The sequence below is a fragment of the Pan paniscus genome, chromosome 13 (assembly GCF_029289425.2).
Source record: "Pan paniscus chromosome 13, NHGRI_mPanPan1-v2.0_pri, whole genome shotgun sequence".
NCBI lineage: Eukaryota > Metazoa > Chordata > Mammalia > Primates > Hominidae > Pan > Pan paniscus.
In genome coordinates, this window is record NC_073262.2 from 45,206,936 (window position 1) to 45,232,543 (window position 25,608).

Sequence of the window (25,608 nt, forward strand, 5' to 3'; positions counted from 1 at the left end):
GCTACAAATGGAGCCACAGAGAGGAAACGAGCAGCGGGCTCAGCAGCAGTGTGTGCGCTGCCTTTGGGGCTCCAGTCCATGCCTCGGGTCATATGGCACTGTGGGCTTCTTGTTTGCCAAGAGGCAGACCACAGGCCATCTTGCGGAGGACTTTATGTTCAAGTGCAGAAAGCAGCCATGATTACCACGCAGGGGACTCGGGCTTTTGTGGCCCTGGCGAGACTTAGAATTTGTGTCAAGGCAGGAGAAGCTCACTCAGAGCAGTGTGTTAGTACCTGGGGCCTGTGCATGCCAGGGAAGGCCAAGCTGGCTCAAAGAGCAACCAGCCACCTCTACAAGGGTGCGCCTGGACCAGTTGGACAGGCCACCAACCTCACCGACTGAAGGAAGCAGGGATGGCCAGGTTCCCACAGCCTGAGTGGCTGCCACCTGAGGGCTGATGGAGCAGAGGCCTGAGGAAAATCAGATGGCACATTTAACTCTTTAATAGATCTTAGGTTAATTTTTCTATAAAGCAGATGTCACCAGTCCATGTCTCAGAGCTTGTATGGCAGTGCAGACCACAGAAGGCTGAGTCCCCTTGGTGGCAATCCTGGCTGCTTTCTGCACTTGAACATAAAGTCCTCCTCAAGACGGCCTGTGGTCTGCCTCTTGGCCCTACCTTTAGGGTAGAAGAACCAATGTACCATGTCCCGCAGCGAGTGAGGTTGGTGGCTGGTCTGGCTGCTGCTGGCACACACTTGCAGAGGTGGCTGGTTGCTGTTTGAGCCAGCTTGGCCTTGCCCAGCATGCACAAGTCTCAGTGCAACAACTGTGCTACAAATGGAGCCACAGAGAGGAAATGAGCGGCAGTCTTAGGAGCAGGGTGTGCGCTGCCTTTGGGGCTCCAGTCCATGCCTCGGGTCGTATGGCACTGCAGGCTTCTTGGTTGCCAAGAGGCAGACCACAGGCCCTCTTGAGGAGGACTTCATGTTCAAGTGCAGAAAGCAGCCAGGATAACCATCCAAGGGACTCGGCCTTCTGTGGCCCTGGCCACACTCAGAATTTGTGTCAAGGCAGGACAAGCTCACTCGGAGCAGCGTGTCAGTAGCTGGGGCCTGTGCATGCCAGGCAGGGCCAAGCTGGCTCAAAGAGCAACCAGCCACTTCTGCAAAGGTGTGCCAGGAGCAGGTGGACCAGCCGCCAACTTCAGCCACTGAAGGAAGCAGGGATGGCCATGTTCCAACAGCCTGAGTGGCTGCCTCCTGATGGCTGATGGAACAGAGGCCTTAGGAAAAGCAGATGGCCCTGTGGCCCTACCTTTAGGGTAGAAGTACTGATGTGCCATGTCCGGTAGCAAGTGAGGTTGGTGGCTGGTGCACCGGCTCCTGGCGCACCCTTGCAGAAGTGACCTGGTTGCTCTTTGAGCCAACTTGGCCTTGCCTGGCATGCACAAGCCTCAGTGCAACAACAGTGCTACAAATGGAGCCACAGAGAGGAAACGAGTGGCAGACTTAGGAGCAGGGTGTGCACTGCCTTTGGGGCTCCAGTCCATGCCTCGGGTCCTACGGCACTGCGGGCTTCTTGGTTGCCAAGAGGCAGACCACAGGCCGTCTTGAGGAAGACTTTATGTTGAAGTGCAGAAAGCAACCGGGATTACCACTCAGGGGATTCGGCCTTCTGTGGCCCTGGCCAGAGTTAGAATTTGTCTCAAGGCAGGACAAGCTCACTCGGAGCAGCGTGTTAGTACCTTGGGCCTGTGCATGCTAGGCAAGGCCAAGCTGGCTCAAAGTGGAACCAGCCACCTCTACAAGGGTGTGCCTGGACCAGTTGGACCAGCCACCAGCCTCACCCACTGAAGGAAGCCGGGATGTCCAGGTTCCAACAGCCTGAGTGGCTGTCTCCTGATGGCTGATGGAGCAGAGGCCTTAGGAAAAGCAGATGGCCTTGTGGCCCTACCTTTAGGGTAGAAGTACTGATGTGCCATGTCTGGCAGCAAGTGAGGTTGGTGGCTGGTGCAGCGGCTCCTGGCACACCCTCGCAGAGGTGACTGGTTGCTCTTTGAGCCAGCTTGGCCTTGCCTGGCATGCACAAGCCTCAGTGCAACAACTGTGCTACAAATGGAGCCACAGAGAGGAAAGGAGCAGCAGGCTCAGGAGCAGCATGTGCACTGCCTTTGGGGCTGCACTCCATGCCTTGGGTCATATAGCACTGCGGGCTTCTTGCTTGCCTAGAGGCAGACCACAGGCCATCTTGAGGAGGACTTTATGTTCAAGTGCAGAAAGCAGCCAGGATTACCATCCAGGGGACTCGGCCTTCTGTAGCCCTGGCCAGACCTTGCAGAGGTGGCTGGTTGCTCTTTGAGCCAGCTTGGCGTCCCTGGCATGCACAGGCCCCAGGTAGTAACACGCTCCAAGTGAGCTTGTCCTGCCTTGGCTGCCACCTAATTGCTGATGGAGCAGAGGCCTTAGGAAAAGCAGATGGCACTGTGGCCCACCTTTAGGGTAGAAGAACTGATGTACCATGTCCGGCCGCTAGTGGGTGTGTGGTACACTTGCTCCTGGCACACCCTTGCAGAGATGGCTGGTTGCTCTTTGAGCCAGCTTGGCCTTGCCCAACATGCACAAGCCTCAGTGCAACAACTGTGCTACAAATGGAGCCACAGAGAGGAAACAAGCAGCAGGCTCAGGAGCAGCGTGTGCACTGCCTTTGGGGCTCCAGTCCATGCCTCGGGTCGTATAGCACTGTGGGCTTTTTGCTTGCCTAGAGGCAGACCACAGGCCATCTTGAGGAGGACTTTATGTTCAAGTGCAGAAAGCAGCCATGATTACCACCCAGGGGACTTGGCCTTCTGTGGCCCTGTCCAGACTTAGAATTTGTGTCAAGGCAGGAGAAGCTCACTCGGAGCAGCGTGTTAGTACCTGGGGCCTGTGCATGCCAGGCAAGGCCAAGCTGGCTCAAAGAGCAACCAGCCAGCTCTGCAGGGGTGCACCTGAACCAAGTGGACCAGCCACCAACCTCACCCACTGAAGGAAGCAGGGATGGCCAGGTTCCCACAGCCTGAGTGGCTGCCACCTGAGGGCTGATGGAGCAGAGGCCTGAGGAAAATCAGATGGCACATTTAACTCTTTAATGGATCTTAAGTTAATTTTTCTATAAAGCAGATGTCACCAGTCCATGCCTCAGAGCTTGTATGGCACTGCGGAGCACAGAAGGGCGAGTCCCCTGGGTGGTAATCCTGGCTGCTTTCTGCACTTGAACATAAAGTCCTCCTCAAGACGGCCTGTGGTCTGCCTCTTGGTCCTACCTTTAGGGTAGAAGAACTGATGTACCATGTCCGGCAGCGAGTGAGGTTGGTGGCTGGTCTGGCTGCTCCTGGCACACCCTTGCAGACGTGGCTGGTTGCTGTTTGAGCCAGCTTGGCCTTGCCCAGCATGCACAAGCCTCAGTGCAACTACTCTGCTACAAATGGAGCCACAGAGAGGGAATGAGCAGCAGGCTCAGCAGCAGAGTGTGTGCTGCCTTTGGGACTCCAGTCCATGCCTCAGGGGTCGTATGACACTGCGGGCTTCTTGGTTACCAGGAGGCACACAACAGGCTGTCTCGAGGAGGACTTCATATTCAAGTGCAGAAAGCAGCCAGGATTACCATCCAGGGGATTTAGCCTTCTGTGACCTTGGCCACACTCAGAATTTGTGCCAAGGCAGGACAAGCTCACTCGGAGCAGCATGTCAGTAGCTGGGACCTATGCATGCCAGAGAAGGCCAAGCTGGCTCAAAGAGCAACCAGCCACCTCTGCAAGGGTGTGCCAGGAGCAGGTGGACCAGCCAGCAACCTGAGCTACTCAAGGAAGCTGGGATGGCCAGTTTCTAACAGCATGAGTGGCGCCTCCTGATGGCTGATGGAGCAGAGGCCTTAGGAAAAGCAGATGGCCCTGTGGCCCTACCTTTAGGGTAGAAGTACTGATGTGCCACGTCCGATAGCAAGTGAGGTTGGTGGCTGGTGCACCGGCTCCTGGCGCACCCTTGCAGAAGTGACTGGTTGCTCTTTGAGCCAACTTGGCCTTGCTGGCGTGAACAAGCCTCAGTGCAACCTCTCTGCTATATATGGAGCCACAGAGAGGAAACGAGCAGCAGGCTCAGGAGCAGGCTGTGCGCTGCCTTTGGGGCTCCAGTCCAAGCCTCGAGTCGTATAGCACTGCAGGCCTCTTGGTTGACCAGAGGCAGAAAACAGGCCATCTTGAGGAGGACTTTATGTTCAAGTGCAGAAAGCAGCCAGGATTACCATCCAGGGGACTCAGCCTTCTGTGGCCGCGGCCAGACCTTGCAGAGGTGGCTGGTTGCTCTTTGAGCCAACTTCACCTCCCTTGCATGCACAGGCCCCAGGTACTAACACGCTGCTCAGAGTGAGCCTGTCCTGCCTTGGCTGCCACCTAATTGCTGATGGAGCAGAGGCCTTAGGAAAAGCAGATGGCACTGTGGCCCACCCTCAGGGTAGAAGAACTAATGTACCATGTCCGGCCACTAGTTGGTGACTGGTGCACCTGCTCCTGGCACACCCTTGCAGAGGTGGCTGGTTGCTCTTTGAGCCAGCTTGGCCTTGCCCGGCGTGCACAAGCCTCAGTGCAATAACTGTGCTACAAATGGAGCCACAGAGAAGAAAGGAGCAGCAGGCTCAGGAGCAGGGTGTGTGCTGCCTTTGGGGCTCCAGTCCCTGCCTTGGGTCATATAGCACTCAGGCTTCTTGGTTGCCTAGAGGTGGACCACAGGCCGTCTGGAGGAGGACTTTATGTTCAAGTGCAGAAAGCAGCCAGGATTACCATCCAGGGGACTCGGCCTTCTGTAGCCCTGGCCAGACCTTGCAGAGGTGGCTGGTTGCTCTTTGAGTCAGCTTGGCATCCCTGGCATGCACAGGCCCCAGGTAGTAACACGCTGCTCTGAGTGAGCTTGTCCTGCCTTGGCTGCCACCTAATTGCTGATGGAGCAGAGGCGTTAGGAAAAGCAGATGGCACTGTGGCCCACTTTTAGGGTAGAAGAACTGATGTACCATGTCCGGCCGCTAGTGGGTGAGTGGTACAACTGCTCCTGGCACACCCTTGCAGAGATGGCTGGTTGCTCTTTGAGCCAGCTTGGCCTTCCCCGGCATGCACAAGCCTCTGCAACAGCTGTGCTACAAATGGAGCCACAGAGAGGAAACGAGCAGCGGGCTCAGCAGCAGTGTGTGCGCTGCCTTTGGGGCTCCAGTCCATGCCTCGGGTCATATGGCACTGTGGGCTTCTTGTTTGCCAAGAGGCAGACCACAGGCCATCTTGCGGAGGACTTTATGTTCAAGTGCAGAAAGCAGCCATGATTACCACGCAGGGGACTCGGGCTTTTGTGGCCCTGGCGAGACTTAGAATTTGTGTCAAGGCAGGAGAAGCTCACTCAGAGCAGTGTGTTAGTACCTGGGGCCTGTGCATGCCAGGGAAGGCCAAGCTGGCTCAAAGAGCAACCAGCCACCTCTACAAGGGTGCGCCTGGACCAGTTGGACAGGCCACCAACCTCACCGACTGAAGGAAGCAGGGATGGCCAGGTTCCCACAGCCTGAGTGGCTGCCACCTGAGGGCTGATGGAGCAGAGGCCTGAGGAAAATCAGATGGCACATTTAACTCTTTAATAGATCTTAGGTTAATTTTTCTATAAAGCAGATGTCACCAGTCCATGTCTCAGAGCTTGTATGGCAGTGCAGACCACAGAAGGCTGAGTCCCCTTGGTGGCAACCCTGGCTGCTTTCTGCACTTGAACATAAAGTCCTCCTCAAGACGGCCTGTGGTCTGCCTCTTGGCCCTACCTTTAGGGTAGAAGAACCAATGTACCATGTCCCGCAGCGAGTGAGGTTGGTGGCTGGTCTGGCTGCTGCTGGCGCACACTTGCAGAGGTGGCTGGTTGCTGTTTGAGCCAGCTTGGCCTTGCCCAGCATGCACAAGTCTCAGTGCAACAACTGTGCTACAAATGGAGCCACAGAGAGGAAATGAGCGGCAGACTTAGGAGCAGGGTGTGCGCTGCCTTTGGGGCTCCAGTCCATGCCTCGGGTCATATGGCACTGCAGGCTTCTTGGTTGCCAAGAGGCAGACCACAGGCCCTCTTGAGGAGGACTTCATGTTCAAGTGCAGAAGGCAGCCAGGATAACCATCCAAGGGACTCGGCCTTCTGTGGCCCTGGCCACACTCAGAATTTGTGTCAAGGCAGGACAAGCTCACTCGGAGCAGCGTGTCAGTAGCTGGGGCCTATGCATGCCAGGCAAGGCCACGCTGGCTCAAAGAGCAACCAGCCACCCCTGCAAAGGTGTGCCAGGAGCAGGTGGACCATCCAGCAACCTCAGCTACTCAAGGAAGCTGGGATAGCCAGGTTCCAACAGCCTGAGTGGCTGCCTCCTGATGGCTGGTGGAACAGAGGCCTTAGGAAAAGCAGATGGCCCTGTGGCCCTACCTTTAGGGTAGAAGTACTGATGTGGCATGTCCGGTAGCAAGTGAGGTTGGTGGCTGGTGCACTGGCTCCTGGTGCACCCTTGCAGAAGTGACTGGTTGCTCTTTGAGTCAGCTTGGCCTTGCCTGGCATGCACAAGCCTCAGTACAACAACAGTGCTACAAATGGAGCCATAGAGAGGAAACGAGCAGCAGGCTCAGGAGCAGGGTGTGCGCTGCCTTTGGGGCTCCAGTCCAAGCCTTGAGTTGTATAGCACTGCGGGCTTCTTGTTTGCCTGGAGGGAGACCACAGGCCGTCTTGAAGAAGACTTTATGTTCAAGTACAGAAAGCAGCCAGGATTACCATCCAGGGGGGCCTTCTGTAACCCTGGCCAGACCTTGCAGAGGTGGCTGGTTGCTCTTTGAGTCAGCTTGGCCTCCCTGGCATGCACAGGCCCCAGGTACTAACACGCTGCTCCGAGCGAGCTTGTCCTGCCTTGGCTGCCATCCTAATTGCTGATGGAGCAGAAGCCTTAGGAAAAGCAGATGGCACTGTGGCCCACCTTTAGGGTAGAAGAACTGATGTACCATGTCTGGCCGCTAGTGGGTGAGTGGTGCACCTGCTCCTGGCACACCCTTGCAGAGGTGGCTGGTTGCTCTTTGAGCCAGCTTGGCCTTCCCCGGCATGCACAAGCCTCAGTGCAACAACTGTGCTACAAACGGAGCCACAGAGAGGAAACCAGCAGCAGGGTCAGGAGCAGGGTGTGCTCTGCCTTTGGGGCTCCAGTCAATGCCTCAGAACTCGTATGGCACTGCAGGCTTCTTGGTTGCCAAGAGGCAGACCACAGGCTGTCTTGAGGAGGACTTCATGTTCTAGTGCAGAAAGCAACCAGGATTAGCATCTAGGGGACTCAGCCTTCTGTGGCCCTGGCCAGACGTAGACTTTGTGTCAAGGCAGGACAAGCTCACTCACAGCAGCATGTTGCTACCTGGGGCCTGTGCATGCCAGGCAAGGCCAAGCTGGCTCAAAGAGCAACCAATCACCTCTGCAAGGGTACGCCTGTGGTCTGAAGGGTGGTGGTTCCCTGTGTTAGTCCTCCAAGCCCATATTTTGCTTCTGCACTGCCGTCGCAGAGGTTTCCGAAGAGGCTCTGCCTCTGCACCATGCTTCTGCCTGGAAACAGTGGTAGGTAATTTTGCAGGGTGGAGCCTTCACCAATGGTTAAGCAACATCTTCATGATGCTGACCTCGTGATAGTGAGTTCTCATGAGATCTGCTTGTATAACATGATGTGGCACGTCTTTTCTCTCTCTGTCTTGCTCCTTCTCCTGCTGTATGAAACATCTCCTTGCCCCTTGGTCTTCTAGTATGATTGGGAGGCACCTGAGTCCTCCCAGAAGCAGAAACCACTATGCTTCCTTTGCAGCCTGCAGAACTGTGAGCCAATGAAACCTCTTTTCTTTTTGATCATACAGAAGGTTAGTACTGTGAAGTGAAGCTATGAAATTCCTTCAAGGCCTTTTCCCTATGAAATGCCTTCAAGGCCTTTTCCCCATTGTCTTGGCAAGCAGCACTCAGCTTCTTTTCATGCAAATATCTGAAGCCTATGTGAATTTTTTCCCTGAAAATGGACTTTTCTTCTTTTACCACATTGCCAGGCTGTGACACAGAGAGCTGATAATGTAGAAGCAGGTTCAGTAGTGGGTAAAAGACAGAGGTCGGGAGAGTTGGGAAAGCTTACAAGACAGCAAGATGAGGAAAAGCTTGGACCACTGTAGAGAATTGTTAAATACTTGTGATCAGAAGGCTGACAGAAGGATGGACAGTGAAGGCCAGACTTAAAAGTTCTCGGATGAAAATCAGGCATTTCCTGTGAATAGGAGCCAAAGCTACATTTGATTTGCCCAACAGAGGCTGCACAGTGACCTTGCCCTGGAGATCTGTGAAACTATGAACTTGGGCGTGATGATTTAGGATGTATCTTGTGGCATGAACATCTAAGCAGCATAGCTCAAGAGGTGTCCTGTCTGCGTCGAACAGCCTGTGTTGTTATGTATGAGCTAAGAAATGACCTCAAGTTGGAACTTCTACTTAAATGAGAAGCGGAGCTCAAAAGTTTGGAAAATTTGCAGCCTAGTCAAGTGGTCAAAAAGAAAAGGTGATTTTCAGGGGGAAAATTCAATACAGCTTAGAGTATTTGCATAAAAAGGAGCCTAGTGCAAGTATCCAAGACAAAGCGTAAAAGGCCTTGAAGGCATTTCAGAGACCTTTGCAGTAGCCCTTGCTCTCACAGGCCCTGGGGCCTAGTAGAGAAGAATGGCTTCCTGGGCCAGCTCCATGGCCCTGCTGCTGTGTGCATCCTCAGGACACTGCTGCCTGCATCCCTGCAGCCCCGGGTCCAGCCATGGCTGAATGATGCACAGGTACAGCTTGGGTCACTACTTCAGATGTGGCTCCAAGCCTTGATGGCTTCCACATAGTGTTAAGGCAGCAGGTGAAGAGAGCAAGAGACTAGAGGCTTTGGAGCCTCTTGTCTGGACTCCAGAGGATGTAGAGAAAAGCCTGGGTGTCCAGGCAGCAGCCTTTCCAAGAGGCTCTTGGAAAACCTCTGCTAGGGCAGCAAAGAAGGGCCATGTAGGGTTGAAGCCCCCTCACAGGGAGGCTCCATTCTCCAAACCCCAGATTCATAGACCCACCAACATCTTGCGCCCTCAGTGTGGAAAAGCTACAGGCATTCAAAACAGCCCTGTCCATGAGAGGCAGCTGTGGGTGCTGAACGCTGTGAAGCCACAGGTGCAGATCTGCCCAAGGCCTTGGGAGCCCAGCCCTCACAGCCCTGTGCCATGGATGTGGGACAAGGATTCAAAAAGGATGATTTTGGAGCTGTCGGATTGAATGACTGGCCTGCTGGGTTTTGGATGTTCATGTATCCTGTGAGTCCCATCTGTGTTTTGTTTTTCTTTCTGGCATTTTTTTCCTACTGGCTGGGAATGCTTACCCATTGCCTGTACAATCATTGTGCCTTGGAATTAGTTAACTTGCTTTATAATTCAGAAACTCAGGGGCAGATCGGACTGTAGCCTTGTCTCAGATGAGACTTTGGGCTTTGGACACTTGAGTAAATGCTGGAATTATTTTAAGATTTGGGGCACTGTAGGGAAGGTATCATTGTATTCTGCAATGTAAGAAACAGGAGATTTGGGGGACTAGGGACAGAATAATATGATTTGGCTCTGTGTCCCTACCAAAGCTCATGTGGAATTGTAATGGGCCAAGTTAAAGGTGGGGACTGGTGGAAGGTGATTTAATCATGGTGGAGAGTGGAGTTTGGAAGGTGGGGGTGGTTGGGAGCATTGGGGGGGATTGTGTTGGGGTTGCGGGGAAAGGCAGAGGTGGGGGGCCGATTCTTCACAAATGGTTAAACACCATCGTTGTAATGCTGTCCTTCTGGTAGTGAGTTTGCTTCATGGTTTAGGAGCTTTGAGATTTGAATACTGGCCTGCTGGGTTTTGGATGTGCATTGGGCCTGTGGTCCCATTTGTGTTATTTTTCTGGGAAATTTCTTCCCTTTGGAGTGAGAAAGCTTACCCAATGCCTGTACCACCATCGTACCTTAAAAGAACTCCATTTTAAGTTCAGGGACTCATTGGCAGAAGAGACCGTAGCCTTGTATCAGATAAGACTTTGAACTTCTTACATTTGAGTTAATGCTGGAATGAGTTAAGGCTTTTGTAAACATTTGAAAAGGCATGACTGCATTTTACTCTGTGAGAATGACATGAGATTCGGGGGAGGGGGTCAAGGTCAGAATAATATGGTTTGGCTGTGTTTCCCTAGAAAAACTCATGTGGAATTGCAATCCCAAATGTTGGAGGTGGAGCCTGGTGGGAGGTGATTTAATCATGGATGGGAGGGGGGTGGGGTTGGAGGGATAAAGAGGTGGGTAGCGTGGTGAGGAGTAAGCTTGCTGTAGGGTGGTGGGAGGGTGGGGGTAGTAGGAAGGAGGAGTAGCCTGCTGCAGAGGCAGAGGCTCGTGGAAAACCTCTGCTAGGACTGTGCACCTGTGGCTTTGCAGGGTGTAGCCCTCATGGCTGCTCTCATGGGCTAGGCTGGTGTTGAGTGCCGGTAGCTTTTCCATACTGAAGGTGCGAGCTGTTGATGGGTCTATGAATCTGGGGTCTGGAGGATGGTGGCCTCCTGCATAGGGGCTCCAAGCCCATATTTTTCTTCTGCACTGCCATAGTACAGGTTTTCCAAGAGGCTCAGGCTCTGCCTCAGGCTTCTGTCCGGAAACAGTAGGGGGTGGAGGTGGGCTGGGGACGGATCCTTCACTAATGATTAAGCACCATCTTCTTGATGCTGACCTCGTGATAGTGAGTTCTCATGAACTTCCTCATAGTGTTAAGCCACTGGTTGGATGGAGCATGAGCCTAGGGGCTTGGGAGGCTCTGTATAGATTTTGGAGGATGTATGGAAATGTCTGGGTGTCTAGGCAAAAGCCTTCCTAAAAGGCAGAACCTCATAAGAAACCTCTACTAGGGCAGTACAGAAGGAAAATATGGGGTTGGAGCCCCCACACTGGAGGCCACCATCATGAAGACCGCAGATTAATAGACCCCACAACAGCTTGTACCGTCAGTGGGTAAAAGCTACAGGTGCTCAACACCAGCCCAGCCCATGAAGACAGCCGTGGGGCATAAACCCTGCAAAGCCACAGGTGCAGAGCTGCCCAACGCCTTGGGAGCCCAGCCCTTACATCCCTGTGCCCTGGATGTGGGACAAGGTTTCAAAAAGGGTAATTTTGGAGCTGTAGGATTGAATGACTGGCCTTCTGGGTTTGGAGTTTCATGGAGCCTGTAAGTCCTTTCTGTGTTTTGTTCTTTCTGGCAAAATTATTCCTTTTGGCTGGGAATGCTTACCCATTGCCTGTATAAGCATTGTACCTTGGAAGTAGTTAACTTTCTTTATATTTCAGAGGCTCATGAGCCTAAGGGTCTGCAGCCTTGTGTTAGATGAGACTTTAAGTTTTGAACATTTGTATAAATGATGAAATGATATAAGACTTTGGGGGACTGTAGGGAAGCTATCATTGTAGTTTGCAATGTGAGAAGGACATGAGATTTGGGGAGCCAGGGAGAGAATAATAAAATTTAGCTCTGTGTCCCTACCAAAATTCGTGTGGAATTGTAATGGGGAATGTTAAAGGTGGGGCCTGGTGGAAGGTGATTTAATCATGGTGGAGTGTGGGGGTCGGGAGGTGGGGGATAGGGAGAATGGGGAGATTATGTTGGGGGCAAGGGGTGAAAAGTGATGGTGGCTCCTTCACAAATGATTAGACAAAATCTCCTTATTTCTGTCCTTGTGATAGTGAGTTCTCTTCATGATTTTGGAGCAGTGAGATTGAATGGATACTGGTCTCCTGGGTTTTGGACTTGCATTGGTCCTGTGGTCCCATCTGTGTGATTTTGCTGGGAAATTTCTTCCCATTGGACTGAGAAAGCTTACCCAATGGTTGTACCATCATTGTGTCTTAAAAGAACACCCTTTTAAATTCAGGGACTTATAGGCAAAAGGGACTGTAGGCTTGTCTCAGATGAGACGTTGAACCTTTTACATTTGAGTTAATGCTGGAATGAGTTAAGACTTTTGGCAACTTTTGAAAAGGTGTGATTGTATTTTGCTCTGTGAGAAGGACATGAGATTCGGAGGGGTCAGGGTCAGAATAACATGGTTTGGCTGTGTTTCCCTACAAAACTCATGTGAATTGTAATCTTGAATGTTGGAGATGGGGCCTGGTGGAAGGTGATTTAGCCATGGATGGGATGGGGTTGGAGTTGGAAGGAAATAAAGTGGATAGTGTTGGGAGGAGTGGGTTGTCAGTAGGGTGGTGAGAGGATGGTGGGTATTAGGAAGGGGGAGTAGCCTGCTGCAGAGTCACATCCTCATGGAAAACCTCTGCTAGGGCAGTGCTCCTGTGGCTTTGCAGGCTTTAGCCCCCATGGCTGCTCTCATGGGCTGGGCTGGTGTTGAGTGCTTTTGCATACTGAGGGTGCGGGCTGTTGGTGGGCTTATGAATCTGGGGTCTGGAGGATGGTGGCCTCCTGTGTGGGGGCTCCAAGCCCATATTTCCCTTCTGCACTGCCATAGTAGAAGTTTCCCAAGAGGCTCTGCCTCTGCAGGAGGCTTCTGCCTGGAAACAGTAGGTGGTGGTGTGTGTGGTGGATCCTTCACCAGTGGTTAATCTTCTTGATGCTGATCTGATAGTGAGTTCTCATGTGATCTGGTTACATAATGGGCTGTGGCACCTCTTTTCTCTCTGTGTCTTGCTTCTATTTCTGCCATATGAAACATCTCATTGCCACTTGGCCTTCTGATGTGGTTAGGAGGGGCCTGATCAGTGTGGGCCTGCTCAGTGGACCTAGTCAGTTGGGACTTGGTCAGTGAGGCCTGTTTAGTGGGAGCCTGGCCAGCAGGGGTGTGCTTAGGGAGGGTCTCATTAGGGGGATCCAGTAGTGGGGGTTTTGGCGAGTGGGGACCTATTGGCAGCCAGTTGTTTGGTGTCTGGTCAGTGCAAACCTGGGCTGTGGGGCTTGACCAGTGGCGACCTGGTCAGCTGGGCTTAGTGGTGGCCTGGTCAGCATGGGCTGGGTCACTGGTGACCAGGTCAAGGGGTGCTATTCAGTGGAGGACTGGTCACATGGGACCTAGTCAGCAGGGCCTGGTGGGCGTGTTCTGATCAGGGAGTCCCTTGTCAGTGGGGCCCTGATCAGGGCAGCATGGTCAATGGAACCTCATCAGTGGGGGCCTGGTCAGAAAGGACTTGGTCAGTGGTGGCTTTTGTACCACTGGTCTACGGGGTAACCTGGTCAGCGGGGACCTGAGCAGTCAGTGCCTGTTCAGTGGGGCCTACTCACTAGGGTCCCAGTCAGGGGCATCTGGTCATCTCAGGCCTGGTTAGTAGGGGCCTGATCAGTGGCAGCCTGTTCCCTGGAGGCCTGGTCAGTGGGGCCTCATCTGTGGGGCCAGGTAGTGGGGTCATGATCGGTGGAATCTGATCAGTGAGGCCTTGTCAGTAATGAACTAGTCAGTGAGGCCTTGTCAGTAAGGACCTGGTCCATGAGGCCTTGCCAGTGAGGCCTTGTCAGTAAGGTCCTGGTCAGTGAGACCTTGTCAATAAGGACCTTGTCAGTGAGGCCTTGTCAGTGGGGCCTTGTCAGTAAGGACCTGGTCCGTGAGGCCTTGTCAATAAGGTCCTGGTCAGTGAGGACTTGTCAGTAAGGAGCTCATCCATGAGGCCTTGTCAGTGAGGCCTTGTCAATAAGGTCCTGGTCAGTGAGGACTTGTTAGTAAGGACTTTGTCAGTGAGGCCTTGTCAGTGAGGCCTGTCAGTAAGGACCTGGTCCGTGAGGCCTTGTCAATAAGGTCCTGATCTGTGAGGCCTTGTCAGTAAGGACCTGGTCCGTGAGGCCTTGTCAATAAGGTCCTGGTCAGTGAGGACTTGTCAGTAAGGAGCTCATCCATGAGGCCTTGTCAGTGAGGCCTTGTCAATAAGGTCCTGGTCAGTGAGGACTTGTTAGTAAGGACTTTGTCAGTGAGGCCTTATCAGTGAGGCCTGGTCAGTAAGGACCTGGTCAGTGAGGCCTTGTCAGGGAGGCCTGGTCAGGGAGGCCTGGTCAGTAAGGTCCTATTCAGTGAGGCCTTGTCCGTGAGGCCTTGTCAGCAAGGTCCTGGTCAGTGGAGTCATGGTCATTGTTGGCCTGGCAGCGGGGGTCTTGTTAGTGGGTCCTGGTGATGGGGGTCTAATCAGTGAGGGTGTGGTCAGGGAAGACCTGATGTGTGGGGTCTGGTCAGCAGGAACCTGATCAGTGGGGACTGCTGAGCGCTGCTTGGAGAAGCCAGGTGCATTGCACATTATTGAGGGCCCTCTGGACACCTGGGATGGCCCAGTGGTGCCCAACGGCCCGGTCAAAAGTGGACAAAGCAGTTGTTTGGATGGACTTGGGAGATGTTGCTCAGAGATTCTGACAGGACAAAGGTGAAGAAAGGGTCAGAGTGTCTGGAGAGATGGTCACAGTCTATGGGCTGCACAGGATGGAGAAAGCCAGGGAACAGGCAGGGTGGGCAGTGGGGTGCAGGGAGAGGCAGGTGCATGGTGGGACGTCAGACCCTGTGAAGACTGTGAGGGTGTCAGGTGGGTTGGGCTCCAGGTGCACCCTCAGTGCACTGGGTGGGTCTCACCCCAAGCTCCCTGGACCCCAGCCAGGTGATGTGGTCACTCCCTGGGGGACTGCTCTCAGGCCCCGGCTACCTACCGTGGGCAGCGCTGTCCCATCTCAGGGCTGGACCTTCTCAGATCCTGTAGAGGGCACAGCCTCCACCCAAGAGGGGCAACCCCATGGTGCAGCCTGAGATCTCCATCGGCCTGGAGAATCCCCTGCCAGCCTTGTGCTCCCCATTCTCCCAGGTCCCACTTTTCCAGTGTCAGCCAGCAGGGATGCCCTGTCCTCCCTTCCCCATGTGTCTCCTGGGCTGAAACCTGTGGCAGATTGGGACAGGGATGGTGCTTCCCTCAGGCCCATTTGGGGAAGGGACTGGCTCCCAGACTGGTGCAGGTCCTCAGCTCTGCCTCGATTGGCTTAGAGTGAGATGGATCAGTCAGTTCCCTGAAGGTGAAGATAAGAGACTGTCCCTGCTGTTGGGAGGCTAGTCTAGGGATGGAGGACTTAACAGGTCCTCCCAGGCTGTCAGGCCTGGGCAGCACTGTCTTGTCTTAGGACTCAGAAAGTCCAGTCCTGAGATGAGACAGTGCTGCCCAGGGCTGGTGGCTGGGACCTGACAACATTCCCCCAGTGATTGACCACATCACACATCCAGGGTCCAGTGAGCCTGGCCTGAGACGTGCCCAGTACACTGAAGGTGCACCTGGAGCCCACTCCACCTGATGCCTCCACAGCCCTCGCAGGGTCTGACCTCCCAGCATGCACCTGCCTCTCCCTGCACCCCAGCTGTCCACCATGCCTGTTCCCTGACTTCCTCCATCCTGTCCAGCAGGATGGGATGGACATGGGGACAGCCTGTGTGCACATTTCATGGCGAGTGGGAGTGACACACCATCTCTGGGAGGCACCATGGTTCCTGCCAAACCCGATCCCAAGACTCTGTCCTTGAGGTGGTTTTAGCAAACCCCAAACCCAGAACTGCGGTTGTGGCTCAGGGGTCAGCTCCTGCTAGTGCCAGGACACTACTGGGAGGCTGGGACCCGACCAAAGCCCATGGTGTCTCTGACCTGAGGACAAGGTGTCTTGGGACCATAAGGCCAGGCCACCAATGGTCATTGGGTCATAGGGGCTCAGCCCCAATATTTGTCCTTCCCTGGCTCCTTCTGGTTCAGTCCCATCAGGGCCCTGGATCCCAAGACTCAGCATCCAAGGTCCCCTCCAGGAATCCTGGCAGCTCAGCATATTTTATCCTGTTTCATCTGAGAGCAAAAATGTAAAATTGGATGCACAGAAAAGTGACTCAAAGTGCTTAATGACTAGAAGAAATCTAGGAGCAGCAAGAAGGTAATGTGGAGGGAGGGACCTCCATGACCGGTGTCTGCAGAGCCAGGGGTACAGGCACCCAGTACTGTGGCCTGGCACCACCTGCATCTCAGAGGGTGGGTGGCACACTCCTTACCCAGAGGACAGCAGGCCTGGTCACCAGCTTTTCTACCTGTCCCTGTAAGCATCACATTGCTGGAGGAAAATCTCATGCCAGAGCTTGGACCATCCCTAGCTCAGGGGTTAGGGGTTGTCCCTTGGTGACCTAAATGAAAAAACAGGTCCAGAACAGAGTTCCTGATGCTGGACACTCATTCAGTCTTTGAATCGTGGGAGGGGAGGCCTGGTACTAGGTAGACCTAACCTCTTTGAGGAACCACAGAGCCCAAGGCTGGAAACCTCCAGGATCCTCCACCCCCTGATCCTCCCTGGGGACCCCTGTGGCCTGTCTCACTGAGCACTCTTCCATCTGTGGATGTCTGGGCTGCTGTACAAGGGAGTCCCCTTTCAGGTGTGGTGCTAGACATGGTCACTCCTGCTGGATGTCTAGGTGGTAGAAACCAAGGACCTAGGGAAATACCAGGTACAGCCTTTCCACGCTCATCCAGAGCAGGACAAACAGGCCAGGCGGTGTCAGGAGCCCAGGTCTCCAGCTGGAGGGAACGTCAACCCTGCAGTGGGAGCAGGGGCCCTTTGCACATCCTAGGCACAGATGGTAATGTAGACACCACAGGTAAGCTGGGCTTGGTACCTACCCCTCCCCGGATTCAGAAAGAAACCAAACAAGGAGCTTTGTGCAGAATGAAGCCTCCTTTCCTCCCAGAAGCACTGCTGACTGTTTGGTGGTTGCCATTTGTGGCAGTGAGCCTTTGTTTGTTCTGAGGTTGGGCTGGTTTCTCCTCTTGGCCCTGCCCTACAGATCATAAAGGAGAACAGCAAGAGGTCCCCAGCAAACATCCACAGATGGCCTTGGAAATAAGTCACCTTGTGAGAAACATGTTATGTTCTGGGAGGGATAAGGCATCAAGTAAGGCATATGGGGTTGGAGGATCCCTGGGCAGGTGGGGCAATCCTTGGAGTCTTCCCATGGGAATAGGGAGGTCCTGAGGCAGAGGCAGGGGTTCCACAGGAGGAGTCACAGAGCTACCAAGGGCTCTCCTGTGCCAGGAAGCAGTCAACACCATGAACTGAACACCTGCTGGGCTCCAAGCCCTGGTCCAGGCTGGGGCATGTGGGGCCAGGAGGCAGCTCAGAGAAGGAGGCAGAGAGAAGTGTGCTGAGAGGGCACCCATTTCTGGGTGTAATGTGGTCCAGAGATTTTGGCTGGGAAGGGCTTCCAGAGTTTCATATGTGTTACGGAGCTGCTTCCTCTCCCTAGCCTCACCCTGCAGGAATGCCAGTGAACATATTGCTGACATCTTGGAGCTCAGTACCCTCATAGTGTAACGGCATCAGCAGATCTGCCTGTGCTTGGACTTCCTGTACTACCCATTCCTGAGGGGCGATGCTTCTGCAGGGCCTGTGACTTGGTGCACAACTTCAGACACCATCATCTTGCAGCAGCACCGCACCCTCACTAGCCAGGGTGTTGATGACTTCCTCAAGGCCAAGGCCACATTCAAGGCTTCGGACTTCATTGATGCGCTTGTGCTGAGCAAGGTGGCTTCTCCGGGATCTTAATTCAGGAGGTAGAATGGAGCTTGAGATCAAGTGTCTGATCAAGGTACTTGAACTTGATCTGGAGGGCTCTGGGGAGCCATGGAAGGTGCTGGATAAAGGAGTGACAGTCAGCTATGTTTTTGAGATGACTGTAGAAGGCTGCCTGGAAGGAGTGAACAAGAGCCAGGAGACCAGGGAGGGAGCTTGTGGGGCAGGTCTGGAGATGGCAAGGGAGGGATCCTGCTTGGATGAAAGGTCTTCAGGGACTGTCTCAGGTTACACACAGGTGTCCTCAGAGCTAGTGTGTTCAGAGTCTTGCCTCCAGGATGAAAATGGGAAGGAGTTGTCAGACGAGGACATATAAATGGAGGCTGGCATATTCATGAGTGCTGGTGGTGGTCCCGGTGTGGGACTACTGTGGGAACAGGGGTCTCTCCATCCAGGGATATGATGGATGGACCCTACATCACTCCATTCTGCCCTTCCTTTCCCTCCTCCCATTCTCCCGAAAGCCTCAGTGTATGGGCGCTGTTCATCCTCTGGTGCTGAAGCAGCCAAGAGACACAAGTCTGCCTGGCTGCCTCTTAGGATAGGACAGCAGAGCCAGTGGCCTCTACTAGATCCTGTACAACCTCACAAAACACCCAGACATCGGGAGTGCTGCCAGCCTGTGATGCAAGAGTCCTAATCCTGAAGACATTGAATGGTGGGTGCTGGGCCTCATGGCCTGTTCCCCAGCCCCTCTCATTGGCTCTGCTCCAGGTGGTGAAGGGGGAAAATGTTTTTGTCAATTCTGTCATGATTGCCTAGCAAGAAAAGGAGCAGAACCCAGAAGCAGTAAAATCAGTTAGTAAAATCAGTTTTCTTTTCTGAACTACATTTCTGCCATCTCTAATTGAGGGGAATTCCTTCGACTCCACGAGGTTGCTTGGAGAATGACTGACAGTGTATGTAGAGCAGGTGCCAGCCAGCAGGCGTTTGGTGTCCAGACCACTCTTCCCCCTTGATTTTCTGCCTCTATTTTCATTTTGTTCCCAAGACCGTCACTCCCCTTAATTTTGCTTTTCCCTCTGATTCCCACCTTATCTTCTATCCCATGGATTCACCAGGATCTAAGTGGGTAACAGTCATCTATGCATGTATGTGTATGTATGTATGTTCTCTGTTGGTGTTGGAGTATGGTGTGTGTGTGTGAGAGAGAAAATGTGTGTGTGTGTGTGTGTGAGAGAGAGAGTGTGTGTGTGTGTGTGTGTGTGTGTGTGTGTGTGTGTGTGTGTTGGGGTCACTGAGGGACTGAAACTCTCCACACCAGGCTGTGGTCCTGCTCACTGCTGGAGGCGCTGTCAGGGCTCTTGCCATTGACCCTCCAGGTCTCATTCTTGCAGTGCAGGCAGGGCATTCTGGAGGAATCATGTCCTTGGGCGAAGCCCTGAAGAGTGACTGGTGTGTAGTGGTGGATAAATAACCCAACTCCCTTGCTCTGGGTGTGATGACTCTGAGGCACATGTTCTATGCTGTCTCTCAGAGGTACCCGGCAGGGCTGAGTCCTGGCTGCCCACAGTGGAAACTTTCTTGATGAAGGTCCCTTTAACTGCTACATTCCATTCCTGTCTCAGTTCCCCACTCCTCTACTGGTGTTGCCTGCAATTAGTACTCTAAGGAAGAACTGGCAGTAGAATTACTGTCCTGGAGTCATCTCCAGATAAAATTTTTATACTTGAATCTTTGCCTCAGGATCTACTTCCAGGAAACTTAAACTAAGACACACATTTTTCTTTCCTCCAATCTTCATAGACCTGTCATTGTGCTGTTTTTACCAAAAAGGATCATGAGGATCAGAGAGGAAAAGTCACTTGCCCAAAGTCACACAGCTGAACAGTGGTGGAGTTCAACTTTGACCGTGGGCTGTCTGGCCCCAAGGTGTATGCTTGCTTCTCTCCCGAGAGACTCCTTTCTTATCTGGCTCAAATGAATGAAAGGAGGATGTTAAAGGTAGGATCTCTGAAGCCTGTGCCAGTGGAACCGCAGCTCATGGCTGGCACCTGTGTTCTCATTCTTACCTCATTAAGAGTAAAGTTTATTGAGTTTATTGAATTTAAGTATCTTTAGTGAGATCATTTATTATTAGTAAGAACTGGGACCAAACAGATTTTCTGACTCTAAAAGAGAGATTTTCACAGAAACAGATATATACCTATAAGTATACAGACACGCATACACACATTTCTTTACTGCTCATAAAAATTAGTCCTTATTAGAATGTGGGATGTATAAACGTAAGAGAATTTTCATGTTAAAATTGACAGATACATTTTTAAATTGTCCTAAAAGAAATTTAATTATTTTTCTTTTAGAATTTTCCATTAATGTTATTTTTATGGGAAACTATATAACTTTATTGATAATACATACGAGAACCCTTTGTTTTTCACATTGAAAATACAGTGTATTTTGCAAATAACTAAGTCCTAATTTTGTATTAAAATTTTAAATTTTCAATCTTTTTTTATTATATTTTAAGTTCTGGGATACATGTGGAGAACGTGCAGGTTTGTTACATAGGTATACACATGACACGGTAGTTTGCTGCACCCATCAACCTCTCATCTACATTAGGCGCTCATCTACATTCGGTGCTACATTATGATGTGGAGAAATAGGAACGCTTTTACACTGTTGGTGGGAGTGTAAATTAGTTCAACCATTGTGGAAGACAGTGTAGTGATTCCTCAAGGATCCAGAACCAGAAATACATTTGACCCAGCAATCCCATTACTGGGTATATACCCAAAGGATTATAAATCATTCTACTATAAAGACACATGCACACAGATGTTTATTGCGGCACTGTTCCCAATAGCAAAGACTTGAAACCAACCCAAATCCCATCAGTGATAGACTGGATAAAGAAAATGTGGCACATATACACCATGGAATACTCTGCAGCCATAAAAAAGGATGAGTTCATGTCCTTTGCAGGAACATAGATGAAGCTGGAAGCCATCATTCTCAGCAAACGAACGCAGAAACAGAAAACCAAACACCGCATGTTCTCACTCATAAGTGGGAGCTGAACAATGAGAACAAATGGACACAGGGAGGGGAACATCACATACCGGAACCTGTCAGTGGGTGGGGGGCTAGAGGAGTGGGGGAGGGATAGCATTAGGGGATTTAATAATTTTAAAATTCAATTCTGTTGAAATGTTTACTCCAAGAAGCAATGTGTTTTTGAGAGCTAATCCTGATATATTCAAATCTTAACCACTTAAGTTGATGGAGTGGACTTCTTTTAAATTAGTGATTCCCTAATTTACCTGACAGTTGGAATTTCCAGGCCATGTTGAAAATACAGATTATCCAGACTCTTACCTCTGCAGATGTATTTAGTGGTTCTAAAATCGCACCTAGGAGTCTGGATTTTTCCCAGGGGCCTTGTGTAATTCACACTGATGACCAGGCAAGTTTGGGAAATTGTGCCTCAAGGAGATTTTTCATTAAGCAGTCTTCATTTGAAAAGAGGATCATTTATCTTCTAATACCCCATGCTTCCTCTTTCTCCTGCTCTCTTTGTCTCCTGTTGTCTTTCAGTTCCTAGAAGCTTTAATTGAATGAAAGTTCCTAGTAGATCTGTACCCACTAAAAACCACACTTCTGAAGCTACGTGGCCACCAGAAGACACAGCTAGTCTGCCATGTAAAAAAGGAAATGTGGCATGTGCCCTGAAGGTGCAGGGGTGAGAGGCAGGGAAATGGAGACCCCCACAGCCAGCAGCAGTGGCCCTCATCACAGCCCTCCAGGAGATATCAAAGGAGGTCAGACCTCTGACAGTAGTCTTGACTTCCTGCTATAGAACACATTGTTAACACTGAAAAAGATGATCTGTTCTAGGGGAATGGTGAAAGCTGACTCTAGCACTTGTGCTTTTTGTTTGTTTGTTTGAGATTGAGTCTTGCTCTTGTTTCCCAGGCTGCAGTGCAATGCGTGATCTCAGCTCACTGCAGGCTCTGCCTCCTGGGTTCCAGCTATTGTCCTGCCTCAGCCTCCCGAGTAGCTGGGATTCCAGGTGCCCACAAGTGTGCCTGGCTAATTTTTATGTTTTTAGTAGAGATGAGATTTCGCCATCTTGGCCAGGCTGTTCTCCACCTCCTGACCTTGGCCAAAGTGTTGGGATTACAGGCATAAGCCATTGTGCCCGGCCTGTGTTTTTAATTTCATCATGGCACAGCTTCAAAATGACATCTAAGTAGCTGACATAAAAATGAAAATTCTGTGTACTTTGATATTAGCAGGCTTCAAATACAAACCAGAATATGAGTAAATTGTTTCTTAACCAAACTGAATAATTTTCACATTGGCAGGCCATTGGTAGGCTATTCAGCATCTGGCTCATGTTTGGGCCAAGCTGGGTGCCTCATGAAAGTCTGGAGGGAAATACAGAGGGCAATTCTCCATAAGCATTAGGCTCAGAAATATCCTGCTTCCCAGTGAAAAGTTTAAGTTGACTTTCACGCCACCTTCATCAAACCGAGGTTGGTCAACACTTTTCACCACTGCCACTGGACACTTTGACTTCCAATTTTGCTACCTGCTGTACAAAGATACCCCCTTCCTTCCTTTCCTGCATTCTCCCTACAACCTTGTCTTTTTTTGAGTAAATCCACTCTGTCTCATCATTGTCCATCTCTGCTTCCCAAAAGCTTATATAGTACAGAAATTGGCCAATCAAGATTACCATGTGGAAGAGCATCGATTTACTGAATAAGGTAGCTGGCTCCTGGGGGCAGAAAAGTGATTAGACACAGATAAAAATCATAATCCCTGCTCTCCTGGACTCACTCTCCAGTGGGCAGACAGACAGATGAACAAATACAACTTGATAACTACAACAATCAAGTGAATTATATAATTTAGACTGGAGAAAGAGCAAACGTTATCATAAGACAGTGTGTCCACTACTTACTCTCTAACAGATTTCCTCATAAACCACTAGGCTTGCCAACTTGTTGAATGAGAAAATTGGAGGGTCAGGGGAGGGGAAATACATATGCTTCTTAGTATTTCATTCCATAAATACATAAATAATGAAACCATTAATGATATCATCATGTTGATTCAATAAGTTTGAAAGCATAATTGATAGTAATCTTTGGAAGAAATTGTATATGTGTCTATGTATGTACATACATAGACATACATATTGCTTTCTGAAATTTTCAATGACTTTATGCTTCTTCTGAAGTAATTCGAGTTTAGTATTTGAGACCCCTGGGTCAAAACATCTTCTTGAGTATACTGAAGAACATTTGGATTAATTTCAGACATGTATTTTGGTTTATATAGTGTTTTTTATCCATGGTAACTTATTTACTGTTTAAAAACATATTGAGAACAAACAACAGCAGCAACCCTGAATTGAGTGAAAGTCCTGAGAAGGGCTTTGCCCAATCAGTGCATGTGCATGTTTACACTAATCTCCTGTCTGAACCTAGGAACTGGCTGAATGAGCTAGCAGATGGCCTGTCTGGCTGCATTATAAATGATAATTTATTTTTATTTGTTTTACTCATTCATTCATTTTGAGACAGGGTCTCACTCTGTCATCCAGGCTAGAGTATGGTGACACAATTATGGCTCACTGCAGCCTTCAACTCTCAGGCTCAAGCAATCCTCCTGCCTCAGCGTCCTGAGTAGCTGGGACTACAGGTGCACACCACCGTGCCCAGCTAATTTTTAAACCTTTTTTTGTAGAGACTGGGTCTTATTATGTTGCCCAGGGTGGTCTCAAACTCGTGGACTCAAGCGATCCTCCTTCCTTGGCCTCTCAAAGTGCTGGGATTACGGGCTTGAGCTACCACATATGGCCAGAAATGACATTTTAAAACCAACTATTACGTACACAGATATATGATGATCTCCGATTGTTTTATCTAAAAATAGGAGTGCCTTAGGTTTATCGGCTCATTTTGTTTTATCAAACAGCTTAAATGCAGTTGTGAATATCTTTGTTTACCCTCATAACCTGAGAATTTAGAATGAATATAATTATTGCCATTTTCACAAGTAAAATTGGAACGAGAATATAAAACAGTGGAATACAGGTGCAGCTAAGAGTAGCAGAGGTAAGCCATCTATAGAATATTAAAATTTCTTCCATGTGTGTTGTTAGAAATCTATAAAACCAAAATTTTTTCATGCCTGGAATCCCAGCACTTTGGGAGGCCAAGGCAGGCAGATTACCTTAGGTGAGGAGTTCAAGACTAGCCTGGCCAACATGGTGAAACCCCATCTTTACTAAAAGTACAAAAATTAGCCATGTGTGGTGGGCACCTGAAATCCCAGCTACTCAGGAGGCTGAGGCAGGAGAATTGCTTGAACCCGGGGAGTGGAGATTACAGTGAGCCAAGATTGTGCCACTGCACTCCAGCCTGGGCGACAAGAGTAAGACTTCATTTCAAAACAGCAACAACAACAACAACAAACAACAAGAACAACAACAACAAAACCCAACATTTTCTAATACAAGGAAACTCACTAAGCTTTATAAGGCCCCCATCCCTCCAAGTATTATCCTTTCTGGCTGCCCCAACATTAATGACAGCAACTGGTAGTAGCCATCTGACATACAATCCCAGTACATTTTTGGGCTCTGATGTTTTCTAGGAATTTTTTCTTTACAGACTTATTGAAATTAAGCTCTATTCCCTCAAGACCTGGTTTTCATAAACTGTATAGTTTTGCAGTTGAGGGGAAATGGTCTTAGGTCAGTCAATCCACTGTTGACACAGAAATGAAATGAGGTAATGGTAGGATTATTGTTAAGATTGAGAGGTGTATGAATCATCCTACCCTCTTTCCCAGCCCCCAGGTGACCATATAATTAAAATATCCTTGATATTTCTATGTTGTTTAAGTTTTTAATTCTAGAACCCCTCAATCTTTCTCTATTCAACTTAAGTGAAAAGACATTTGAGTATCCAGAAGACACTCAGCACTCAGAAGTAAAGGAAGAAAAATGGAAACATAATGGTCAATGCCCATGTTCTACCCCAGGATCAAATGAGGCATTAATATTGAGAGTTGTGATTCTGAATGAGTCTTAACCTCATGCACATGTTAGTTGTTCAAAAATGTGTCATGTCAGCATGGTGGTAACAGTGAAGATTTTCTACAATCAAAATAGTATAGTTACGTTCTGTTGTATAAAATAGAAATAAATGGACCACATTGATCAGAAAAATCACCCTAGCATATTCCGACAGCTTAATTTTTAAAAAGCTATGTTATATTAACAATTTAACCACATAGATCTGTCAGCTAGAATACATGTTGCATATTTAATTGACAATAATTTTTTTTGCTCTCTCAGAGAGGTGTAGATAGATTTTGGGGTTATCAAATGGTTCTGACTTTTTCTTTTTTTTTTTTTTTTGAGATGGAGTCTTGCTCTGTCACCAGGCTGGAGTGCAGTGGCAAGATCTCAGCTTACTGCAACCTTTGCTCCCTGGTTTAAGTGATTCTCCTGCCTCAGCCTCCTGAATAGCTGGGATCACAGGCGCATGCCACCATGCCCAGCTAATTTTTGTATTTTTAGTAGAGACGGGGTTTCACCATGTTGGCCAGGATGGTCTCAATCTCCTGACCTCGTGATCTGCCCGCCATGGCCTCCCAAAATGCTGGGATTACAGGCATGAGCCACTGTGCCTGGCTGGTTCTGACATATTTTTAAGAAAGACTAGGCTGATGCTATGGTAACTCAGTTATTGATGATACATGTCATCTTGTAAGTAGGAGTATTCAATATTCATGGTTTTGAAGCAATTTCAGAGTACTATAATCACCACACTTGACAGACTTCAGAATTCATTGAAAATCTCTGGAAATAATTAGCAATCTGTTATCATAGACTCTAAACAGACCTTCAAAATGCATTACATAGATTTGGTAAAACAGATTGTCAGTCTGCCAAAAGTAATCACTTTGGT

At 50.1% G+C, this 25,608-nt stretch overlaps 1 protein-coding gene across 1 annotated transcript in view; it reads left to right on the plus strand.

Moving 5' to 3' along the window:
- Positions 1 to 15,765: 15,765 nt before the first annotated feature.
- LOC117979370 (putative inactive fatty acyl-CoA reductase 2-like protein) overlaps positions 15,766 to 25,608 on the plus strand; it is a 77,280-nt gene continuing 67,437 nt past the window's right edge. Inside the window, exons 1-4 of the transcript XR_010109461.1 lie at positions 15,766 to 16,951; positions 17,343 to 17,687; positions 18,136 to 18,329; positions 19,418 to 19,615. The gene's annotated coding sequence lies outside the window, so the exon portion shown is untranslated. The remainder of the gene's footprint in view (positions 16,952 to 17,342; positions 17,688 to 18,135; positions 18,330 to 19,417; positions 19,616 to 25,608) is intronic.